The sequence below is a fragment of the Triticum dicoccoides genome, chromosome 3B (assembly GCF_002162155.2).
Source record: "Triticum dicoccoides isolate Atlit2015 ecotype Zavitan chromosome 3B, WEW_v2.0, whole genome shotgun sequence".
Classification (NCBI taxonomy): domain Eukaryota; kingdom Viridiplantae; phylum Streptophyta; class Magnoliopsida; order Poales; family Poaceae; genus Triticum; species Triticum dicoccoides.
This window is the reverse complement of record NC_041385.1, coordinates 36,442,098-36,464,731: the sequence shown is the minus strand read 5'-3', so window position 1 is coordinate 36,464,731 and position 22,634 is coordinate 36,442,098. Positions and strand designations below refer to the sequence as shown.

Sequence of the window (22,634 nt, the reverse complement as noted above, 5' to 3'; positions counted from 1 at the left end):
TAAGTGGACTGAAATATCTATTAATAGAGGCGGTCATGGCCGGGTGTCTAGAGCGTAGCGCTTATGGGTTCGATCCCTTCGTTCATGCAATTTTTTGACGTTTCTCTAAAAACAGAAGAAGAAAAAAAGCAAAACAGGCTAAGCCCAGCTAACTCGGCTGCAGGCGCCCGTTTGCAAATTGGACCTGCAGCGCCAAAATAGGAAATGCCGAGATAATGAGTGTACAGAGGCCCGTGAACCCTTCGTGATTCCGTTTACCGAAAAAGGCTTTCGCCCTGCTTTATAAATAAAGCAAACCGTCCATGAACACACATACAAAGACTAGTCCACACACACCCAAGTCTCACAAACAAGTACAGAGGTTCTGCTGAGGGCATAGCTCAACAAGCCCAAAAAAGAGGTTCCATGATTCTGTTTAGAATTATTGATATCCGGACAGGGACGAGTAATGCTAGACACACGGGCTTTTTACAGGGGATTTACAGAGTGATTAGAATTTGATTGGTTGAGAATTAATTGAGTGAGGCGGGCCCATCGCTGAAAATCAGGGCGTAATTAGAGGAGGAAACTTGAGAGTCCGTGAAAGTCCGTCGCTCCTTTTGCCCGTGATTCTGGTATTATCGGCTAGGACACACCCGAGTTGGCATTTTTTTCTTCTCATCCAGCCCCTGGCTTCCACTCTCCCACGCCCGTCTTCCCTTTTTAACCACCCCGGCCGGCGCCCACGCCCACACCCACCCTGGCCGGCGGGGGTGTCCGGTAACCGTGGTGGCACAGGCTGGTTGGCGGCTGTTGTGGTGGTGCATCTCGAAGCGCCTCGGGTGATGGTGGTGGTTGTGGATCAGGAGAAATCCTTGTCGGCTTGTCCGGCACCGATGCGGTGACGCTTGCGGGCGCCATTGGACCCTCCTCAGGGACGTCGGATATATCTCTTCCCCACCATACCTCGCGTACCGGGGGAAACCCTAGAACTTGTTCGGGCAACAGCGGCGGCGTCATCGCATTCCTTCTTGAAGGTGTTGCTTGGTGCGAGGCGCTTCGAGATGCTGGGAGTGTGGTGGCTCTTCGTCGGAGGGTGCAGCGGTTGCCGGTCTTCCTTTCGTCGTTGATCTGTCGGTGTCGGCATTCATTTCTCTTTCATTTTCTTTTGTGTTTTTTTGGCTTTTCTGTGCTGCGGCCCCAGCATATGCTGGATGTATCGAAGATTTGCTTTATATAAATATAAAGCGGGGAAACCCTTTTTCTCAGTTAGAGGAGGAAACAGAGTTGGCATTTTTTTCTTCTCATCCGGCTCCTGGCTTCCACTCTCCCACGCACGTCTCCTCTTTTTAACCACCCCGGCCGGCGCCCACGCCCACGCCCACCCCCTGAACGAAGAGATCGATAGCTAGCTACCAATCAGCGATGGTGCTCCTCGTCCCTGGTGAATTTGATCGAGCGGACGGCCTCTCCTCCCCTCGGAGCGGGCGGGTGAACGGGCCCATCGTCCTCAGCACCGGGCCGGCGGGCATCGTCCTGGCCGAGATGCTGCGGGAGCAGGGCGTGCCCTTCCTCGTCCTGGAGCCCGACGCCAACTGCATCACCTCCTTCTGGCAGAGGCGCGTCTACGACCGCCTCCGACTGCACCTCCCCAACCAGTTCTGCCAGCGCCGCCAGCTTGCCGAGCACCTCGAGATCTTCCCCACCAAGCTCGACATCGAGCAGGAGCTCCGCGGCGGGAGATCGGCGGCACCGTCGTGCGCCCCGCCGTGGCCAGCTCCTCGGGGGTCGGCCGGTCGCTCGTCGTCGCGGCCGCCGCGTGCGGGACGTCCCTGGTCAGGCAAGCTGTGGGGACGCGGTGATCGAGATCCACGGCAGCGAGGGCCGCCCCGGCGATCGAGCCGCCCGGCGTAAAGAGCGTCCTCTGCAAAAGCCTAATATGCTTCCACCTAATATTCCCCACTAAGAAGCTTTTGTCTTACTTTTTTTCCGAAAAGGAGGTATACCCCCGGCCTCTGCATCTCTTGATGCACACAGCCATTTATTAAAAAGTATCTTAAAGGTTTCAAAGGTTCCAAACGGAGGTCTCAAAAATAAACAAAGGTCGTACTAAGCGAAGAAAAGCCACAAGCGGCAAAAATAAAAATCACAACCGGAGCCAGCAAGACTAGGAGACTAAACGTCTATCCTATTATTGGACCGCCATCCAAACCAGTTGTAAGTATCCCGTGCAACCATCTCCCATCGGCTGCACCCAATATCCATATGCTCCTTGTGGTCCGCACGACTGAGTAATGACCACGTACGGATCCAAGTAGACGCTCTGAAGATGACCTGCAAAAAGTTGGTAATGGTTTGTCTGTTAAATGTAACGTCATTGCGAGAATTCCATAGAGACCAAAGTAATGCACATGCTCTCACTCGGATATGTGCCGAGGACTTTGGCTCCACTCCAGTCAACCAGTAATCAAACAAATGTGATATCATGTGAGGTGGAGTTATGTTGAATGTAACATGGATAGTTCTCCAAAGCAGTTTAGCAAGTGGACATTTGATAAATAGATGTTTTATTGTTTCATCCTGATCACAAAAGCAACATCTTTTACTTCCTTCCCACTTATGCTTAACTAAATTGTCTTTAGTAAGAATGACACCCTTATGCACAAACCACATAAAACTTTTATCTTTAAGGGCACCTTAACTTTCCAAATATGAGCCGTCCTTGGGATGGTCCCGGCATTAATCAAATCCATGTACATGGATTTAACTGAGAAGACCCCTGAGCTGGAAAGCTTCCATTGCAAAGTGCCTGGTACATCCGAAAGGTTAACCTCCATTAACCTACGCACAAGATGTATCCACCTAGTCCAACGGTCGCCAATAACAGACCGTCTAAACTGTATGTTAAGCGGGATAGTACCCAACACTGTAGCAACGGAAACCTCTTTCCGCTGCGCAATGTTGTAAAGGGAAGGATACTGTAAGGCCAGCGGCGAATCTCCTAACCAAGTATCCTCCCAAAATCGAGTATCCCGTCCATTCCCAATGATAAATTTGATCTTGTTAAAGAACGCCACTTTCGTCCTCATAATCCCTTTCCAGAATGGTGAGTCAGTCGCTTTTACCGTAACCTGGGCTAGTGTTTTGGCATAGAGATATTTGTTACGCAATAGCTGAGCCCAAACTCCGTCACTTTCTGTGCATAACCGGTATAACCATTTGCTGAGTAAGCACCTATTTTTCACCTCCAAGTTTTTAATTCCCAAGCCTCCCTGGTCCTTTGGTCTATAAATTACATCCCACTTTGCCAAACGATACTTATTTTTGTTCTCATCAATTTGCCAGAAGAATCTAGATCGATAAAAGTCCAATCTTTTCCGTACCCCAACCGGGACTTCAAAGAAAGAGAGGAGGAACATGGGCATACTTGTGAGTACCGAATTAATAAGCACCAATCTTCCTCCATAAGACAAAAGTTTGGCCTTCCAGCAACTTAGCCTCTTTTCAAACCGATCCTCGATACATTTCCAATCTTTATTTGTGAGCTTACGATGATGAATCGGAATCCCTAGGTACGTGAAGGGTAGTGTGCCTATTTCACAGCCAAATAGCTGCTTGTAGGTTTCTTGTTCTTCTCTGACGCGTCCAAAGCAAAACAGCTCACTTTTATGAAAATTAATTTTCAACCCTGATAGTTGTTCGAACAGGCAAAGCAATAACTTCATGTTTCTGGCCTTAACAAGGTCATGTTCCATGAAAATGATGGTATCGTCGGCATATTGAAGAATGGACACCCCACCTTCAACCAGATGTGGTATGAGCCCCCCTACTTGACCGTCCTGTTTTGCTCTATTAACAAGAACGGCCAACATGTCAACCACGACATTAAAGAGAATTGGCGACATCGGGTCTCCCTGTCTCAATCCTTTTAACGTCTGGAAATACTGGCCAATATCGTCATTTACTTTGATGCCTACACTACCCCCTTGTACAAATGATTCAACCTGCTTCCTCCAGGCCTCATCAAATCCTTTCATACGTAAGGCCTGCTATAAGAATGACCACTTCACTTTATCGTATGCCTTTTCAAAATCCACTTTGAAGACCACTCCATCGAGCTTCTTCGAGTGAATTTCGTGTAAAGTCTCATGAAGAACGACCACTCCCTCGAGGATGTGTCGATCTGGCATGAAGACAGTCTGTGTTGGCTATACCACCGAATGAGCAATCTGAGTCAGACGGTTTGTACCAACTTTTGTGAAAATCTTGAAGCTTACATTGAGTAAACATATCGGCCTGAATTGCTCAATGCGAATCACTTCCGCCTTCTTTGGTAACAACGTAATAGTCCCAAAGTTAAGCTTAAAAAGTTGAAGGTGGCCATTAAACAGATCATTGAACATGGGCATCAAATCGCCTTTAATAATATCCCAACATTTCTTGTAAAACTCAGCTGGGAATCCATCCGGACCAGGTGCTTTGTTATTTTCCATTTGGGATATTGCGTCAAACACCTCCTTCTCAGAGAAAGGTGCAGTTATTACTTCGTTCTCTTCATCTTTCAGTTGAGGAATGTCGTCCACCATGCTCTCATCGAGGGCGACATAATTCTCAGCTGGGGCCCCAAACAGTTTTTTATAATAGTTGGTAATATACATTTTAAGGTTTTCATGACCAACAATCGTACCCTCATCTTGTTCAAGTTGAATGATTCTCTTCTTCCTATGTTTCCCATTGGCAATCATATGGAAAAATTGAGTATTATTATCTCCTTGAACCACCTGGCGCACTTTCGCTCTACGTGCCCATTTCAGCTCCTCCTCTCTAAGAAGCTTAGCTAGCAAAACCTCGGCTTCTCTTTTAAACACTCGCTCATCCATATCCAGCGTAGTACTTTCAGCTTTTATGTCTAGGTCATTGAGGATCTTTAACAATCTTTCTTTCTCCTTTCTATAAACCCCGCTATTGTTCTTAGCCCATCCTCTCAAGAACTGTCTAAGATGTCGAATCTTATTCCTACGCTTAGGAACCAGTACTATTACTATATCTGCGTTGTTTAGAATGTTGAGCCATGAATAATGTCGGGTCCCTAAGCTGAATAAAATTCTACGCCTCCTTTGATTTACAGGATTTGCATAGGAGTTTTACAGGATCGATACTCTCTAGAATTTTTTCTTTACATATTGTTTGATTTGCAGGATTGCATTCTTCAGGAACCAATTCTATAGGAACTTCTTAGTTCATTTTCACAGGAAAACAAGCATGAGGTTGGACTTCATGGAAAAAATCCTCTGTTTTGCTACACCATGTAGGATTTCATTGGATAATACATCCTATTTCTGTACGTTTCCTATTCCTACGCTTCCCAAACCCTGTGAATCAAAGGAGCCCCTATTCTGTGCGCCGAACTGTAGTTGGGTGTTTGACGACCTGTGTGCCAAAAATGCATCTTTGTTTTTAGCAGGGGAAGTGTCTGGAAAGACGGAAAAATGCTAGGACAACGTGCAATTAGACTACGGAAGTATGATACTCCCTTCTTTCCGGTTTATAAGGCTTATCTCAAAATCTTAGTTTTTCCATTTTATAAGGCTCAATTTGGTTGTTCCCATCATAAATTCAGATTTCAAGGTGCATTAAATAATTGCATGCAAGTGTTAAGAGAAAATTGACCAATGCATGTACTTTATGCATGCATGCATTACAATAAATACATTGGTAAACATAAATTTTTAAGGAAAACAAGAGTATTAATTGGGTGCTTTTGCAAATTACAGAAAATATTCCACCACTCACCATCTACCTTGGTTGGTGAGATTTTTGAATTGAGCCCTATAAACCGGAAAAGAGGGAGTAACTGATATCATGCATGTTAACTAGATTTTTTATGACGTGACACAAAATTAAATAAGTAAGTAAAGAGAGGATATGGTATCACTTTATGATACCGTGTCATATTAAATGTATACTACTTTGTGTCCTGCATGATAATTAATACGGCAATATAAGATACTCCCTCCGTCTCGATGCATTAGGGGGTGTTTGTCTCCAGGGACTTTTTTGTGTAGGGACTAGAAAAAGTCCCTCTTAGAGACTTTTTTATCAAACGGGAGGGACTTTTTAGGAACTAAACTAGGCATTTGGGACTAAATGAAGAAAACTCTCAAGGAGAGTCTTCTTTGGGACTTTTTGAGACTTTTTCAACAATGCCCCTCCATGCATTCATTGGCCCGCCATCCCATGATGTTGTTTGATTGTTATTTTTCTATATACTAGGGGCAACATGGTCATTTAATAACCTCTAGGAAGGGACTAGAGACTTTTTAGTCTCTGGAAACAAACAGGGAGGGACTTTTTAGGGACTAGGGACTTTTTAGTTCGGACTAGAAAAAGTCCTAGGACTTATGAACCAAACAGGGCCTTAGGCATCTAACGAAAATCAAATAGTAATTCTAACAAAAATCAAATAGTAATTCCAAAACCATAAGGCACGAGTACTAGTTGCATGCATATTAATTAGACTCCATCTATTAATTGGAGGACCAATGCATGCATTTTCTGCAGCACGCTATTGAGATTTGAAAGAGTCTCCTAATTAATAGCATGTTTTTAGTTGAGAAAGGAATGATGTGATTGGCTTCCTCGGCTATTTAATTTTTCTCCTAACCCAATCTCCTCACGCCTAGGTTGCGGTGCACCTTCTAAGATGCCTAATGCACCTAGGCGGAGGAAATACTAACTTATGATACTTTCAATTAGGAAGTAGTACCATACTCCACATTACGGGCAACCGACGATTTTCAGGGGGGCGGGCCAAGTACCCAAACCAATGCCCAATCACAAATTGCCATGTTGGATCGATCCGTAAACCAGCTTTACTCCGGGAAAGACGCATTATCAAAGCAGTGGGACAATCCAAATTACTACAAAAGAGCACCCAAAAGAAATGAAAAAAATACACATAAGTCCCTGAACTTTGCAAATAGAACCCCTAGAATTACACTTGTGCATAAAAATGCAACTACGGTCAAATAGTGTTGGTCTAGTATTAGTTGGTTTGCCAAAGAGAAATAGAAAAGAAATATATTAGTTTTTTTTGAAAGGACATTATTAAGTAATACTTCTTTTTTGTAAGATTGACATATCTAACTAGATTATGTAGCCCAGTGAGCGGTCGCGTCAGCTCTGGGCCGGCATGAATGCGGGCAGCTGGCTTCGGGAGGGAACACACGGGGGTGCGGGAGAGGGGTTTTTGGTGGGCCAATTTAGTCAGACTCAGGCGTGGCAGCGGTCCGGACGCCGCAAAGCATCCCCAGTTTATCTCCGGTCTGCAGGGAAAGATGCTTCCAGATCGCCCAACGAACCAATACAGGACCATATTGAATGACAAAACATGTCTGAACTGCACGGTCCAGACTGTTGCAGGTGGTTTGAGGGTTGGCGTTGTAGACGCCCTTAGTTCTTCTGTTTTTTCTTCATAAAAAGTTCTCTTCGGAAGATTCGGAGTTTGGCATCGCGCATTTACCCAATACGGTTAGAACCCAGTCGTCAATAAGAGTGAGACTTTCTGACATACAGGTTAATGGGCGTATTTGTCTTTGGTTCTTTCGGCTCAATTTGAGCATCTATAGCCACACACAGCTAATATGGTCCCTCAAATATCAGCGAGCGTGTTCGTTTTGACATATCCACGCATCTCAAATTCGTCACCTCATTTTCGAGTCATTTTGACCAGCACCTTCTCAGAGGCCGTCTTCAGGAATTCGGGGCCGGTGCGAAATGCCAGCCCATGGCCAGCACGCACGCAGAGCCCATTTCCACGCAGAGCCCGGTCATGGTCATGTCATATCTCGGCGAGAATATTTTTCAAGGACTGAAATTTTCCGTATTTTTTTAAAATAGTTTGAGAAGCAAAGGATTGGGATTCTGCACAATATTTTGAAATCAGTTTCAATAAAAATATATTTTAAGCCCTGCATGAGCCTAATATTTGATGTTTCTATGTCCTCGTAGAATTCGTTATTTCTAACTCGCTCAGCCAAATTGCACGCAACAAAAAGTAATACCGCAAACTAAATCGGTTGAACTGGATTTCTGCACGCAATCTGTAGAATGCCCAGCCCAGTACAAGTGTGAGTGTTGTGCTGAGACAAGAGTCCCGCTAGATACACGACAAGAGCACAGGGTAGCCGGAACCGAAAGAATCTGATTAAGCATCATGATCCCTGTCACATCGGGGGCACACGGTGGTCATGCATGGCTGGCTCACCCGTCAATGGGTTACAAATTCATACGTCATGGCTTACCCGTCCAAGTGCAAGTGGTCATTCGGGGGAATTTGTGGGCGATGATAGGTACTCTCTTCGTTCAGAATTACTTGTCGCACAAATGGATGTATCTACACGTATTTTAGTTTTAGATATATCCATTTTTAAGATAAGTAATTCCGAACAGAGGGAGTACTTGCCTCTATTTCCCTGTCAAACATGCCCGCCATAGCACGGCTGTTCGCTCGTCTACATATATCATTCACACCTCACAGCAGTCCCCAGCCCCCAAAAACCATGATCAACGATTCAGTTGGTCACTGGAGCCTTTCCAAATCTTATTGTCCGATGCCTCCTCGGCGTTGCTGGTTCTTAGAGCATCTCCAGTCGCGCCCCCAACAAGGTCTTCTAAGCGATTTTTCGGCTGTCGGCGCCAAAAAATCGGCCCAGCTGCGTCCTCAAGGGCCCAGTTTTCGCCGGCTCGGGCCGAAATTGGCGCCGGCGGACCCAATCCGAACCCGGCGCGCTAGGGGGCGCTCGGGGGCACCGGGCGAATCTTTTTTGGCGCGAAGAGCCGCGGGCCCACTTTGACAACGACTCGACTCTATTCTCGCCGCTTCGTCGTCCTCATCGCCTCGTTTCCCGCGGCGAATCAATGCCAAAGCTGCGCGCGCTGCCGCGCCGGTCAGCCTCCATTGATGCCTCACGGGCGGCGCAGTGAAGGCCGGGCGACGCGCGTCCCCTCGCCCGCCACGCCTCTCACCACGCGTAACGCGCCGGCCAAGCCTACCACGCGGTGCCTCCGCCTATATAAGCCGGCCACCAGCGCGCCGGAGACACGCACAGATACTTCACCGCCGACGCGCCAATTTCTCCCCCTTCCTCCTCTCGTCGTCTTCAGTTCAGAAGAATGGCCGAGCGCTTCCCAGGCGACGGCGCGGCGGCGAATGGCTTCGGACGCCGCCATCTTCACGAGGACGAGGCTCGCCTCCTTTTCGAGGCCGAGTACCCGGCCCCGCCGGATATGCGGGTGCCCGGGGCGTGGAGGATCGGCGCCGGCGGCGTGCCGGTGCCACCACCACCCACCGGGGTGGCGCGGCGTGCGGAGATCGCACGTATCCGCGCGTCCCTGCCGCGGGCGGCGAGGGAAGGCCCGCGGTACACCCCCGACAGTCCGCTATGGGAGCCCTACTTCTGCCGCCGCCACGCCGAGCAGCTCGAGGCAACGAACGGCGTCGTGCCCTCCGGCAGGCTCAACTCCGAGGGCCGGCGCCGGTGGTGGGGCGTGCCCGGCCTTACGTTGGAGGCCGCCCTCGAGTACATCAAGGGCGGCAACACGCCGCGCCTCGAGTACCCCGCTCCCCCGTCCTTCTCATGCCGCCGTGAGAGCTCCTGGACGCCGAGGCGTATGGAGCGGCCCGGGGCGTCCTCCTCCTCGTCCGGCCGGTCGTCGGGCTCTCCCTGTCTCCGCCCCGTCAAGCCGGAGCCCCAGGATACGCATGTCAGCGCGCGCACCCGCAGCTCCGGCGTCGGCATCGGCGACTCCACCCCCCCCCCTCCGGCCGCTTCGTCCTCGTCGAGCCCAAGCCGGAGCCCGGCCTCCCCGCGGAGTACGAGGAGATAGCCCGGCGCGGCTTCTCCGACGAGGACGCCCTGCAGAGGGCGCGGGACGACTACCTTCGCGACGAGATGGTCCGGCAGCGCCGGGCCCTGGAGGAGATAGAAGCCCGCAAGTGTGGGCGCGAGGACGAGCACGGCGTTGTGATCCTCGACAGGGACGACGACGAGGACGCCCCCGGACCGTCCAACCCGCCGCGCCAACCGGGGGAGGGATGCAGCAGGGGCGGCGGCGGCGTCGCCGCCGCCGCCGCCGACGGCGACTACACGCGGTTCTACGGCCTCCTCGGTATGTAGAACTGCAAGGGTGGACGGCCGGCGGCGGGGAGCGGCGAGGCAGACGGCGAGGAGCGGCGATGGAGACGGCGAGGGGCGGTCCCTAGTAGTTTTTTCTTTTCTTTTTTAAATATGTTTAAATTTGAACAAACTCGCCGATGTTTGCGTTAAATTTGAGTCGTGTTTGCGTCGTATTCAACTTTTTCAAAAAAACGTGGGCGCCGCGACTGGGGGTCATCACACCCCGAACACGCGGGTTAGCGCCGGTGCGCCCCAGAGGGCGATTTTTGGACCCTCCTGGGGGCCAACGGCTGGAGATGCTCTTAGCCTACGTCTGGTGGCTGCCACTGATGATCATGGCGGCGGCGGACCAGAAGGGCGATAGCTGCTCGGCCAAGAGGTGCGGCAACCACACCATCTCCCATCCATTCTGGCTCGTTGACGACAAGACGGGGAGATCATGTGGCCCCTTGGATTTTGCGGTCACTTGCCGTAGCAACCGCACTCCAGTTCTTCGGAGCTTTGGGGACGACAGTTTTGAAATAACCCGCATCTCCTACAAGGAACGGAGCTTGCGCGTCCTCGATCTATACAAGCGGAATCACTTGCACAACAACACCAACAGCTGGCATGTTCCGAGCTGGAACGCCTCCGACCAACTGGGCCGCCTGTTTAGGGTCGAGCCTGTCAACCTGAAGCTCGTCCTGTACAATTGCACGAAGGCGGAGGCGGCGGCGGTGGCACGTCGAGACAGGGCGATGGTGCCGATAAGATGCGGCAACAAGAGGAACGCGTTTATCCGCGCAGGAGGGCATTACGATGCTACCGACGAGTATGCCGGATACCATATGGATGGCTGTGAAGCCACGGTCGTGCCGGTGCTGGGTGTTCATGGCATGGCGAATGCGAGCAACTACGAGCAGCTTATCAGTGGTGGATTCCTCCTCACATGGCAGACTGGTAAGCTTGCTTCTCAATTTAGCACTTCTTTTCTCTCCATGGAATCTTGTATTCCGTCTCATAATATAGTACCTTATAACATCCAATCTACTCATTATAGGACGGTGGGAGTATTATTTTTACATTACGGTATGTTAGCCCATTTTGGCTGAATTATGGTGTTTTAGCCCACGATGATAAGTCAATAGACTTGTTCCCCGGAGATAGCGCAAAGTTATAGAAAAAGTTTAATTGTCGAATTTCATGCTTTTAATACAAATTTTCGCCCCGTTTATTCTCAAATTAAAAATCCGTTTGAATAAACAAGATTAAGCCATGAAAGACACTATATTTTATGCTCCTAAGTCCTTGAAGGATTTTGTTATTTCTAACTCAACCAAACCACACATTACAAAAGCTAAGACTGCAAAATAAATTAATGTGAACTCTAGGTTGAAGTTACCAAGAAGGGCTTCTACCCCTCTTTATATATAAAAAAACACAACCAAAGCGATAAATGATGATGAGGAGATCCTCTTATAAAGCAGATCAAGAAAAATACAAGAATAAGGATGCATGAGCGTCCACACCCTACCACAAAGCAACCTAGACTACCGACAAGAAACAAGACTCACCGTCAAGAGAAACGGCCGGACCTCGTTTAGCTACTCAAGCCAAAGTTGCCGCGAAAGAGGACCCCATGTCCTCCCGCTCCGTAATGTGGAGCCTGAGCCTGCCTATGAAAACGAGGACTGGGAGACCCGTGGAATGGACTTGTCCCCTGAGAAGAAAGAAATTTGCACCCAGATTCTAAAATGCGCAACCTCAATAATATTGTAACCTGCCAAATCTGAATTTAGTCCAAAGATTAAAATCTAGATGCTGGATAACCGACAAGAGCGCGGAGTAGCCGGTACAAGAACCAGCCTAAAGCATCATGTTTGCTGTCACATCACGGGCACTTGGAGCCACGGAGGTCACGTTGATGACTTACCCGTCAATGGGGTTAGAAATTCAAAAGCAACCGCCTTACGAGTCCAAAGGTGACAGGGACGATGATAGCTTTGCCCCGATTTTCCGGTCAAATGTTCCGACCATAGTAGGTACTCCGCTCACTCGCCCTTCCACATATATCATTCTTCGAGCTTCGACCACGGTATCCTCTCATAGTCGCATACGTCTCCCCCACCTCGCCACGGCCAAGTCTCTCTTTTCCAATGGCTGCTACTAGCTGCTGGTTCCTGGTGTTCGTCTCGATAGTATGTTGGCTGCCACTGATGCTGGCTTGGGCTGAGGAGGGGCAGCAAGGGGAAGGCTGCTCGGCCAAGAGGTGCGGCAACCTCACAGTTTCCGATCCATTCTGGCTCGCTGACAAGGCAGCCGGAGGGTCGTGTGGTTCCTTCGATTTTGTGGTCGATTGCTGGGAAGACAGTGTTCCAATTCTCAGGAGCTCTGGATTCAGTGGCTTTGAAATCCTGGACATCTTGTACAAGGAACACAATTTACGTGTCGTTGATGCACATAAAGAAGAAGATTTCAACGTCTCCGACAGCAGCTGCCACTTCCCGGGATGGAACACCACCGTCAAACTGGCACGGCCGTTTAAGGTCAGCCACGCCAATCTGAATCTCATCTTCTACAACTGCACAAAGCCGCCGGCGCATCAGGACAGGGAGCTGGCGGAGGTGAGATGCCGGAACACGAGCAACATGTTTGCTCGCGCGGGAGTGCATTTCGATGAGACGGGGAACTACGGCGGCTACGCCTTGGAGGGCTGCGATGCCATCACCGTGCCGGTGATGGGATCGTCGCGCGAGGCGAACGCGAGCGACTACGAGCGGCTCATCAGCGATGGCTTCCTCTTGACATGGGAGCTCCCTTCTCCACGTAAGTTCACCCGCAAATCAAATCATCTTTTCATCTGGTTCCTTACTACTCCTTTCGTAAACTAATATAAGATTGTTTAGATCACTACTTATATTAGTTTACGTAGCTAGGACCCGCGGTGCGTTTGTTTGGATGTTCATGCATTCTCGCTTCCAAGGCACTAGGCAGAGTACTCTCTCAGTGGGAACAGAGTGGGGCAACATTGTTGTGCTTTGACCATCGACAAACTTCGGTTGTGTCAAGCAAATAAACCGGAGCTCTCGCTAGGTACGTAGCCGTGTGCATCATTAGAAGCTCGTTAAGAAGTTGAACTAGGGTGCGGTATAGAACAACAAGTGGCTTCTATTGCAAAGATCGATTCTGGTCTAAACTCTGAACTTCCTAGCTCGATCTGCTTAATCTGAACTCTGAGCTTCTTTCTGCCTAATCATAGCCTATGGACGAACCTCTGAGGTCTACACTACGGCCGAAATTGGCATCATGGGCTTGTTCACTGGTCCATTAGCTTCCCGGTGGCAAATACACCTTTTTGAAGTTCGGCCTAATGTGCCTGTATTCATTCTTCTGGGGTAATCTTTGACCTTGCCCTTGGTCATCGTTAACAGACCAGCTACTTGCGCAGCCCAATAATACATAGATGCTTCTTATTTTTTTAAATATTGTTGGAATTCTTTTGAATGGTACAGTATATCCAAAACCATTTTAATATGTCACGATTTTTTTTAAACATTTGTGTATAGATATTTTTATATCATAAGTAAATCTAAATTTTACTAGTGCCAAATTATTAATAGATATTAAAAAATGGTCATGAAAATAAAAAGATTTCATGCATGTCAAAAGAGATGTTTATGTATTTTACAAGAAAAAGAAGTGTAGCTCCGGTTGTTCCAAATTTGCTTGGATTTTTCTAAGATCGAACAAAAGTAATCGATCAATAGTAACAATGGATAGGCCTGAACTTTGTCGTGTGGCGGACGTTAGCTCCTTCCTGCTTGCATGCCCAAGATGTGGAGTAGGCGACTTGACCATATATAGCCCCTATACCAGTCAAATTGACACGTGCTGACAAGCTTGTTTTGGTTACCTTTTCTCCTGACCAGTCGTCAATTTACCGTCAAAGTGGTTTACCCCGGAAAACTTTACAAGTCATTGCTTACTAGTAATTCGTGGAAGATGACCGCTTGGTCCAAATTTCCAGTCAAATGTTCCGGTCAATAATACCCGGCCCGCTCGCTTGCCGGCTTCCCTTTATATGTTATGGCTCGTGCTTATTCTCTCTCATCCCCAAGATCACCGACCCAGCCACCTCTTCCATTCGCTGCGGCATTTCCAAATCTTATTCTCCGATGCCTCGGAGCTGCTCGTTGTTATTAGTCTTCATCTCGGTTTGGTGGCTGCGAGCGATGCTCGCCGTGGCCGAGGAGCAGCAAGGGGAAAGCTGCTCGAGCTCGCCCAAGACGTGCGGCAACTTCAACATCTCCGACCCATTCTGGCTCTCTAACAGTGAGGCGCAAAGATCGTGTGGCCCCCAGGACTTCGAGGTCGCTTGCCATGACAACAACTATCCAGGTCTACGGAGCTCTATACCCAAGAGCCCCGGCTTTGCAATCATCGACATCTCTTACAAGGAAAACAGTTTGCGGGTCGTTGATCAAGGCGCTCAGGAATTACTGCAAGCCTCCAACAGCTGCCATGGAACGATGTTGAACACCTCCGTCAAACTGGCCCAACCGTTTAGGATCAACCCCGCCGGCCTGAGCCTCATCTTGTACAAATGCACGGAGGAGGGCGCAGCCGCAGCGGCGACTGTGGCACGTCGGGACAGGGACCTGGTGAAGACCACAGTGAGATGCCGGAACGAGAGCAACATGCTTGTCCGCACGGGAGTACCTTATGACGCGACCGGGAACTACGGCGGCTACGCTTTGAAGGGCTGTGAAGCTGCCGTCGTGCCGGTGACGGGCTCGTCGGGCGAGGCCAACATGAGCAACTACAAGCAGCTCATGAGCGATGGCTTCCTCTTGACATGGGATCCACGGCAACCTCTCCCTCTCCCTGCACCTGCTCCTCTTCATACGCCTGCACGTACACGTAAGTTCACCTGTCAAATCATCTTTCATTCGATCCTCAAAAAAAAAACATCCTTCATTCAGGTTTGTAGTACTAGCTACGATCAGTGCCTATTGCGTACTCGTACGTATGACGTCCCACAAACTTCGGTTGTGGCAAGCATGTAAACTAGTGCTCTCAGTAAGGACGTAGCCATGTGCATCATTAGAAGTGCATTACCAAGTTGAAGTAGGGTGTGGTATAGAACAGCAAGTGGCCTCTAGGGCGAAGATCGAATCTGGTCTGAACTCTAGCATCTCAACTCTGCCAGTACACGATACTCTGAACTTTTGCCTAGTCCGAACTCTGAATTTCTGTTCTTTTTTTGAGCGGATGAACTCTGAACTACCCAAGCCTGCATTACGGCCATTTTTTTTAGCAACACAGTATGGCCAGATAGGAATCATGAACCTGTTTACTGATCCACTGACAGACCAGTGGCAATTTTTGAAATTCCGCCTTATAGGTATTCAATTTTTGGGGGCATTTTTTGACCCAATGACAGTGCTTTTGGTTGCCGTTAGTGTCAACTTTTGAGTTGTCGTTGCTAATCATGAACTCTAGCTATTTATTTATTTTTGAGATCTAGAGTAGGAAACCTACTCCGTAGGAGATACATATCCAGACACCATCAAAGGTCGGAGGCTATCCGGGACGTTTGCGATGAACTCTACTCCCTCCGTCACATAATGTAACACGTTTTTGTAGTGTCAAAAAACATCTTACATTATGGGACGGAGGGAGTAGTTATTTAGTGGTTGGTATATAGAATTTCAAGTTAATATCTCAAGAAAAAGTTTTTGTCCGCATAAAAAAATTGTATCGTACGTAAAGCTATTTCTTGTGCAAATTTAAAAGTATTAATAGATTTTTAAAAATAATGGTCATGACAATAGAAAAAATATTCATGTACCTCAAAAGAGATGTTTATGTATTTCATAAAAAAATATTCATGTATTTGAAACCATGTGGTTATGTCTTCAAAAAGAAAAGTGCATGTACATTACAAAAAAATGCCATTTACTTACCCCAAAAGGAAAGTAAAAGTTAAATAAAGTATATAACTAGAGTTCAGAAAATAAGGCGGTAGTGATTTGCAGAGAAACAAAAAGGATAAGTAAAAAACCCACATAAATCATATTAGATAACAAAAAACTAAAGGAAACAATGGATGAAAAGGAAAATAATTACAAAAAAACACAAAAGAATTAAATATGATATAACAACCCGTCAATTGAGTGCCCGAGTGTATCCTCTATTCTAGCAGGCCACTCCCGCTAGAAGCGAAATTAGGATTTCCATGTATTTCAAGCCTACAAGGCAATAGTGCAACATGGGTAGTCCGTGACCCGGGTTTCAAGCCTTGGCTGTGCGTCGCCAAAGTCCTTTATGTTTTGGGGGCTCTTGGAACGTATCCACATAAACAATGTATGACAAACAATATTGTTTACTACAACGAAACAATTGGATAAGTGATAAAAAATGTTAAGTAAACATCAGACAAATCTTTGGTTCTTTATTATGATGGATCAATTGATACAAAGTCTGGAAATGGTTTAACCTCTTTTCAAACGGAAAGATTAAAAGGTTGACTCAAGGAGAATTTAGCTTTGGATTTGGACCTCTTTGGCGATTGGCATTTTTTTTGTTGTTGAACAAAACCAATCTGCAGACTCAAACATGTTATGCAGAAAGAATTCTAAAGACTAAAATCCTACAAAATCTCCTTGGCAAAAAAAATCCTACAAAATCTGTCGTAATTCGTTTGAATAGAAAAGCTATCCATTCTATGGGCATGCTATTTCTAAATTCGTCGAGAACTTGCTTTTCAAATGCTAATGTTACAGGAAAAAAAAAAAGGTGTAATGCCTAGTAGGTGTAAAAATGTGCAACCGAAGGTTCGAGTTTTTTTATTTTTTTAGTATTGGATACTATTGCCTGCCAATTGTGAAAGTTGTACAAAGATCATAATCTAGCTACTCCTTAGAAAGAGAGCAAAGTAACCCGAACCTAAATGGTCAATCTAAGTATCCTGGTCTCAGTCACATCACGGGCTCATGCCGGTCATGGTCATGGCTTAATCCGTCAAAAAAAGTCGTTACACGGCCCCGCAAAAGGAAAAAAAAAGTAGTCACACGGAAATTTCGGCAGTCACTGCTTACCAGTCCATGGCTTCAGTTGGGAAACTTCGTGTAGCTAGTATGATTCGCTTGCCCCAGCTTTCCAGTCAAATGGTCCGGCCGCTAGTACTCGGCGCGCTCGGCGCCTCCATATATCTTCCCTCCTTCCACCACGTAGTACACCCCAAAAGTCGCCGTAGCCCTTTGTCCATCTTCCCAAATCTTCTGCTCAGATGATCCGCAAGCTGCTGGTCCTTCCGGGCCTTGTGGCTACCACTGGTGCTGATGGCCGCGGCGGCTGACGAACAAGGAGAAGGCTGCACTGGGTCGGCCAAGAGATGCAGCAACCTCACCATCTCCGACCCGTTTTGGCTCGCCGACGAGGGGATCGGCAGATCATGTGGTTCCCCGGACTTCGTGGCCGTTTGCGACAGCAACTTCACCGGATTTACATCTCCGGTTTTACCGAGCGCTATGCCCTTCAGCGACGGCTTTGCAATCCTCAATATCTCTTACGAGGACCGCAGCCTGCATGTCATTGATGTGGGCAAGCTGCACGTGTTGCAAGTCGCCAACAGCTGCCATGTGCCCATCTGGAACAGCTCCGTCAAACTGCGGCCCTCGTTCAGGATCGACGCCGCCAACCTGAACCTCATCTTCTACAACTGCACGGAGAAGGCTGCGGCGGCGGCCGTGGCACGTAGCGATCGAGGGCTGGCACGGACGACGGCGAGGTGTGGGAACGAGTGGGAGGTGCTTGTTTTGGAGGCCTTACGATGCGACCGGGAACTACGGCGGCTATGCTTTGGAGGGCTGCGACGCTGTGGTCACGCCGATGATGGGCTCATCGACGGGGGCGAACGCGAGCGACTATGAGCGGCTCATTAGCGATGGCTTCCTCTTGACATGGCATGAACCTCCTCACCGTGCACGTAAGTTCACCCGACAGATCATCTTTTAATCAAGTCCATAGCTTAGCTAGGCCATGGAGTGCCCCTGCTTGGATTTTCCCCTTATTCACCCAAGGCATCAGTCATGCATTCATGCTTGTAGTCACTAACAGAGGATAATGCTGAAGTTGATCGTCCCTAATGGTCCACAGCCGGCTAAAAGTTGCGGGGTGATAGACGACCATAGCCTATACTAGCCAAACTGATTTAACTCCTTTTCGAGAAGAAAGTTAGATTTCCTCGCATATATTTGTTGTGGCATTGTGGCATATTAGGGCATCTCTAACGCAAGTCACCAAATGTCCCTCATATGTCCACCAGACATTTTTATTATCCAACACGGCTAATCAATTTTTCCGGACCACATGGATCCCCTTGTTCGACCCCCAAACAGAAGGAGCTCTAGGGGAGGCCGGACAATCCATGGGCACCGCCAACTTAGTACTGGACCCCATCACAAATCCACTTTTTTTTAAAGTAACCATTCTATGGTATTTGCTATTTCTAAGCTGGTTGAGAAGTTTTGATTTTCAAATGCAAAAAAAGAATGTAATGCCTAAAAAAATAAGGTTAGAGGGCTGTTATCTGCCACATGTGAACGTTGCACAATTATATGGGTGTGGCTAGGTCTTAGTCGACTGAGACTTAACCAAATCTTAGTCAAATGATATACTAGTATGTAAGAAGAAGAAGAAAAAAACTGAAAATGATTTTTTATACGAATCTCCATGCAAAATCAAAGGAAGATATTATCGACTAAGACATAACGAAGTCTTAATTGACTGAGGCTTAGCAAAACTGTTATCGGAATCTACTCCTCAGCAAACTGTTATCGGAATCTACTCCTCACCCGACAAGGAGAAGGCTGCACTGGCTCGGCCAAGAGATGCGGCAACCTCACCGTGTCCGACCCGTTCTGGCTCGCCCACGAGGGGATCGGCAGATCATGTGGTTCCCCGGACTTCGTGGCCGTCTGCGACAGCAACTTCACCGGATTTGCTTCTCCGGTTTTACGGAGCGCCATGCCGTTCAGCGACGGCTTTGCAGTCCTCAATATCTCATACGAGGACAGCAGCCTGCATGTCATTGATGTGGGCAAACTGCACGTGTTGCAAGCCGCCAACAGCTGCCATGTGCCCATCGGGAACAGCTCCGTCAAACTGCGGCCCTCGTTTAGCATCGACGCCGCCAACGTGAACCTCATCTTCTACAACTGCACGGAGGTGGCTGCGGCGGCGGCCGTGGCACGTAGTGAACGAGGGCTGGCGCAGACGACGGCGAGGTGTGGCAACGAATGGGAGGTGCTTGTTCGCGCGGGAGTACCTTATGACGCGACCGGGAACTACGGCGGCTATGCTTTAGATGGCTGCCATGCCGTGGTCACGCCGGTGATGGGCTCATCGACGGGGGCTAACGCGAGCGACTATGAGCGGCTCATCGGGGATGGCTTCCTCTTGACATGGCTTGAACCTCCTCACCATGCACGTAAGTTCACCCGACAGATCATCTTTTAATCAAGTTTGTACCTTAGCTAGGCCGTGGAGTGCCTTTGGTTGGATTGCCCCCTGATTGACCCAAGTCATCAATCATGCATTCATGCTAGCAGCCGGGCAGGCACTTCCTCCCCAAATGTGGGTGACGGACGATCATAGCCTATGCTAGCCAAATTCATATAACCCCCTTTCGTAACATGGTTGCATGCATCTATTGATACAGAGACCATGGGTAATCCTTCTTTTCAAAAAAAGCCCTTTTGAAAAAGAAAGTTAGATCTTCTCTCATATATTTTTTTGCGGCATTGTGGCATATTAGGGGATCTCCAACACAAGTCACCGAATATCCCCCATATGTCCGCGGGACAAAAAAAACCATCCAACATAGCTCATCATTTTTTTCCGTATAGTATGGATCCCAATGTTCGCCCCCAAATCAGACAGTCCACAGACACCGTCAACTTAGTCTTGGACCCCATCACAAATCCACATTTAAAAAATTTTAACGACCATTCAACAGGATTTGCTATTACTAAGTGGGTTGAGAAGTTATGATTTTTCAAATGCGAAAGGGTGTAATGCCTACAAAAAAGAAGGTTAGAGGGCTGTTTTTTTTGCGGGGGAGGTTAGAGGGCTGTTATCTGCACTGGAAAAAATAGCGCGCTATAGCATATAGAAGATTGTCTCACTAAATAAATTAATGTACAATGCCTCGCTAATAGCAATGCTATAGCGTGCTATGGCACGCTAATAGCATATTTTCAAGGGCTATTTTTTTCATTGGTTATCTGTAGGTGCGAAGGTTGCACAAATATCAGAATCTACTCCTCAGCAAACAAGATCACAAAAGCAGGCAGAACTTAAATGATCAGGCTAAGCATTCTAGTTCCAAGTCACATCACTAGTCCACGGGGTCATTGTCATGGCTTACTCCGTCAAAGTCGTTACACGCAAATTTCAGAAGCCATGGCTTGCTAGTCCATGGCGTCATTACTGTGAAACTTCCTGGACGGTGATCGCTTGGCCCCTGTTTCCGCCAATACTACTCTGCTCTCTCGCCGTCCCCATATATGTGGTTCCATCTCGACCACGGTATCATTTCTTCCGTCTAGTCCATCTTCTTTCCATAGCCCATGACCACTGAATCCCCAGCTACCACCCACCCTTTGTTCTTCACCACAATCTCTCCCAATCTTGTGCTCCGATGTCTCCCGGCTGCTTCTGGTTCGTCCTCGCCGTCCTCTGGGCTTGGTGGCTGCCATGGATGCTCGTGGAGGCCGAGGACGGGCAGGGGGTAGACTGCTCGGCCATGAAGTGCGGCAACGTCAGCATCTTGGATCCTTTCTGGCTCACCGACAAAGATACTGGAAAATCATGCAGTTCTGATCCCCACCCGGGCTACGATGTCGCTTGTACCAACAAGGCAACAACAGCGATCCAACTCTACGGAGCTCCATACCCTTCAACAGGGGATTCAAAATCCTCAACATCTCTTACGAGAACCGCAGCTTCCATGCCATTGATCTGGGCAAGCTGGACGTGCTGAACGCTGCCGACAAGTGCCGTGCGGTGTTCTATAACACCTCAGTCAAACTGAACCGCAGCCCGTTCAAGATCGCCCCCGTCAACCTGAACCTCATCCTGTACAACTGCACGGAGAAGAACGGAGCAGCCGCGGCGGCACGTCGGAACAGAGAGCTGGCGCCGACGAACGTTAGCTGCGTGAACGAGTGGGCGGTGCTTGCCCGCGCGGGAGTACCCCACGACGGCACCGGGAACTACAACAATTACACTCTGGAGGGCTGCGGCGCCGTCGTGGTGCCGGTGCTGGCCTCGTCAACGGGGGTGAACGCGAGCAGCTACAAGCAGCTCTTCAACGATGGCTTCCTCCTGACATGGGATCCCCCGCATCATCCACGTAAGTTAACTCGTCAAACCATCTTTTAATCAAACAATCAAAATCATGTTAGTCACCTAACGAGGATAAGGTTGAGTTGATCGTGGTGGGTGTCCTGCTTGCCTAAGGCGTGGGGCAACTTGCCTATACTTGTCAAATTGTGACATGCTTCTTTTTTTATTAGATTACTAGTACAAATGCCCGTGCGTTGCACTGGGTGATAAAAGTAGTAGAACCTGCTTGATGGGTCATTTTTCGCCATTTTTCATATTTAATTTCAATAAATGTTAAGCATGGAATTTTCTTTTAAAAAAACTTAATATTTCATTAAAATATAAACTCTATAATTTTTTAAATTATCTATTTCTGTTGTACATTTCAAAATGGTTTTTGTAGTAATTGGGCGAATTTTAAAGTGCTTTTAAAAATTACGAATATTTTTTTGAAATATTTTTAAACTATTTTTCTGTTAACTTTTTGGGCATTTTTGTTTGGTAATTTTTACAGATAGTTGGTAGTTTGGTTGGGAAGTTTATTTTTTACTATTTGGGCTTGGCCCAAACAAAGTAGTTAGGGTACATGGAAGGACCCACGAAGTCATCTTCGTACCACTGCGATCCCTAAAAAAAATATTCTTACTATTGCGCCGTGAGGGCTCTTCCTTATCTTTCCCATTCTCTAGTACTCCCTTGTGCGCAGCCGCCGCGCGCTCCATCCGCTTCTAACTATCGTCGAAGATCTTCGCCTCGCCTGCCCTCTGTTCCCTCGGGCATCCTAGCGACGCAGCAATGAAGCACCGCCGACGATCGAAACAACAGAAGCTCGACTCGATACCTCCCATATAGCACTGATTATTTTTAGCAATGAACATGATTTGCTTTCAGTGAAGGGACATAGTACTACAAAATCTGTGATTTTGGAAAATAACAATAATAAGAGGACCATAGCAGCCACTGAAATGTTTGCTTTCAGTGAAATAATATAATATTACATCAGTAGCAATATATGTGATGATATTTGTACAAATAAAATAATAAGAGCACTGCAACTGCTAGTAAAAGTAATATTATCCAACATGATAATTTCAACCAACACACAGG

The 22,634-nt window shown here is 47.8% G+C and overlaps 1 pseudogene; it reads left to right on the top strand.

The window, feature by feature from the left end:
* Positions 1 to 12,292: 12,292 nt before the first annotated feature.
* LOC119279194 lies at positions 12,293 to 13,272 on the top strand (annotated as a pseudogene).
* The last annotated feature ends 9,362 nt before the right edge of the window (positions 13,273 to 22,634 follow it).